Source organism: Mus pahari, chromosome 22 (genome assembly GCF_900095145.1).
Source record: "Mus pahari chromosome 22, PAHARI_EIJ_v1.1, whole genome shotgun sequence".
NCBI classification, from domain to species: Eukaryota; Metazoa; Chordata; class Mammalia; order Rodentia; family Muridae; genus Mus; species Mus pahari.
This window is the reverse complement of record NC_034611.1, coordinates 13,739,771-13,743,116: the sequence shown is the minus strand read 5'-3', so window position 1 is coordinate 13,743,116 and position 3,346 is coordinate 13,739,771. Positions and strand designations below refer to the sequence as shown.

Sequence of the window (3,346 nt, the reverse complement as noted above, 5' to 3'; positions counted from 1 at the left end):
AGGACAGGAACCTGGAGGCAGGAGCTGATACAGGGCCATGGAAGGATGCTGCTTACTGGCTTACTCCCCATAACTTGCTTAACCTGGTTGTTCCTGCTAGTGAGGATCCTCATTCTAGATACAGACTTTCTTCCCTGCATTTCTATTGCAAAATTACCATCTATGAACTGCAAAATATTTTATCCACTGCCATAGTGTCTCACATAGCATTTCTTCTGGTCAAAGAACTCAGTTTATAGCAAAATAAGCTTGATAAAGTCTCTGGAGTCTCTAAGTGTCTGGTGTCATCTCAGGAGTGGTCTCGAGAGTGCTATGTCCCACTCATGCATTATGGCACTGGGCAGAAGTCATCTCGGGCATGGTCTGTGCCCCACCCCCACTCCCAGGCCTGTGTAGTGCCAGACTGCTAATCATCTCTGGCTTGTTTGTTGTTGTTGTTGTTGTTGTTGTTGTTGTTGTTGTTGTTTTGGGGTTGTTTGTTTGTTTGTTTTGGTTTTTTGCAGGAATGTTAGGCTACTAATCATTATAATATTCATAGGTCAGAACACTGAAAGTAGACATAGACTCTCTCCTCTCTGCCACCTACTGACACACATGTGGCACAGCAGTTACACTTGTAATGCCTTTGGGGCAAGCTGTTAAATGTGGGGTTTTTTAGGTGGTTTTATTTGTATTTTTCCAATTTCATAAATATATATAATGACTTTTGAGCATTTTCACCCCACATTACCGCACCCCCACCCCACACTGAACCATTTTTTTCCCAACTAGTTCCTCTTCTACTTCCTTATCAATTTTTTTTTTTTTAAATATGGAACGCTTCACGAATTTGCGTGTCATCCTTGCGCAGGGGCCATGCTAATCTTCTCTGTATCGTTCCAATTTTAGTATATGTGCTGCCGAAGCGAGCACTCCTTATCAATTTTTAAAAGCAGGGACCAGAGAAATGGCTCAGTAATTAAGAGCAGGGGCCATTCTTATCCAAGCCACCACAGTCAGTGATGGGTGTCTTCTCTTTTGTATGTCATTTTAGGAGAGATCAGCCTAATTTGTTGAACTTTTTGAAAATCTACCTTTATTCTACAGATTTTCCCAGTTGACTTTCTATTTCTATTGTCTCCTTTCGTATGCTCACTCTGGGCGCCACTGATTTTTGCCTTTTCTAAGTTCTTGTGGTAAATTGTAGATTATTGATCTGAGACTTTTCTTCTTTCCAGATGTCAGCATCTAGTATTGTAATTTTACATTTTAGCATTGCTGTGTCTTGCTATATTCCACAAAAGTTGATTTACTGCAGGTTTTTTTTATTGTTTTTAAGTTCAGTGGTTTTATATTTTTCTTTGAGATTTTTTTTCCCTCTGACATATAGTATACTTTCAAGTATGATGTTTAGTTGCCACAAGTTTGGAAATTGTCCTTATGTCCTCTTTTCTATTTATTGTTACTTTCTAGTTGAATTCCAATGTGATCAAGAAACAAAACTTGCAATAGGTTGCTGTCATGTGTGCCAAGACCTCAAGAATTTTTTTCATGGGCACAGATGCATAAAAGGGACATCTCTTCACTTATTGACAAAGTTTGAACGTTTTTACAGATATCCACCATGCCAACTCACAATGCTAACATTATGATAATGAGCTTTTGGCAGAATAAAATTTGCAAAGCATGCATAGAAAGAGTTGGAACTTTTAAAAAAAACATTTAAAGAGCTTATACTCCTTATGTTGGTGGTAATGCAAAGATTAAATGTGTAGCTTAGCAAATCATAGCAAATAATTCTGGATTGCACATACGATAGTAGATGAGAAGCTGCTTGCATATGGCCCAGTTCAGGAGAAGACTGAGAAAAGGGTGAATAGATTCTATTTCGAGATGAGAGGAAGAGCTTCAGAACCTCACATGGTATTGATAAGATATCTGCAAAGTATGGGAAACCATGTGGGCAATACACACACACACACAAAGCCTTGTCAAACACAACTCCAGGCACACAGCTCCCTGGTATAAGATGGAGAAACTACAACAAACAAACAAACAAACCAACAAACCAACAAACCCACAAAATCTCCTCTAAGAAGTAAGCCAGGCATCCCTGGTAGAAAGAGACCGGCAATCCTATCTTCAGGACAGGCCTACAGCCCTAACAGGCTTTAAACCTCGCTTGCGGGTTTTGGTGAGAGCGTTGTGTCAGCAGTGGAAAGGGATACCACATCACGGAGCTGAATGATGAAGAGAGAAAGAGCCAGGTGCTATGTTGAGAAAGAAGATGGTGTTTGAAACTGAGTTAACTTGCAAGTCTGATAATGGGAACATGCACAATAGAGGGAGCTTGAATTTAATCTGCAATCCCCAAGGAAAGGAAAAGGCCTGGGGTGGGAGACAGTTGAGAGTGGTGGGGAGGACAGATGATAGCAAGTGAAAAGCACAGATGACTTAAAGCACAACTTGGACAATGAACTACCAGGGAAAAGGAACCTCGCCCTTGGTTACTGGGAGATGATCTCATCAGATGAGATTAACCCTGGAGTTTAATAGCCCTGTGACAAAATTAGGCAGGTGGATCAACCTCCGGAGCCATCTATCTGCCCTGTCATTAACAGAGGGCCTGAAAACTCTAAAGCTCCAGGGATCTACTTGATACCCATGGATGCAACTTTATCAAGGTGACTGAATTATGTAGGATGTCTCAGAGGTAGGAAGGCAGGTCCATTGCCTATAGAGGTTGCTTCCTATACACATAACACGCTCAGGAAACACCCAGGCTGGGTCATGAGCTGTCTCAGGGGGGTTCAATCTGAGAAATCTAGTCAGGATGAGAGAACCCGCTCAGCCCACATACTACAAAGCTGAGTGAGGCCATCAGAAACCAGTGGTGGGCAGAGAAGGCAAAAGCTACTGAAAGAAGACAGTTCTGGCAGATCGCTGATGCTTTTTAAATTTGGGCTCAATACCAGCATAAACCATAGGGGAAAAAAAGAGCCCACAAAGTTCAACTATCCCTACCTCCATGAGCATAATCAGTCTACTATGTCCAATAGCCAAGTCCCAGACAGCCTGATCTAGCATCTTCCCTGTTCTTGCTCCTGTTCCTCCATTGCTTCATTACATTTTAGAATATTTTCCAGCACTATAGTTAGTTAATACTATGTGTCTTTAATAAGTTCATCTAATTTTACCTCACATTTTTTTCATTATTAGACCGTCTTTTTTTCTTTGCTTTCTTTGATTTTGTTTTCTTCCTTGACGTGTTTACTCCTTTCTCCCTCTCTGCTATGATTTTAGTGGTGTTTTGGGGGAATTTTTGTTGTTATTGGTTTCTTTTTTTTTTTTTTTTTTTTTTTTTTTT

General features: G+C 40.6%; 2 non-coding genes across 2 annotated transcripts; both read right to left on the bottom strand.

The window, feature by feature from the left end:
• Positions 1-504: 504 nt before the first annotated feature.
• On the bottom strand, positions 505-635 carry LOC115063037. The gene has a single exon (XR_003842919.1). It is a non-coding gene; the product is annotated as a small nucleolar RNA SNORA17 (small nucleolar RNA).
• A 170-nt stretch (positions 636-805) lies between these two features.
• Positions 806-912, bottom strand: LOC115063008. The gene has a single exon (XR_003842892.1). It is a non-coding gene; the product is annotated as a U6 spliceosomal RNA (small nuclear RNA).
• Positions 913-3,346: the final 2,434 nt, after the last annotated feature.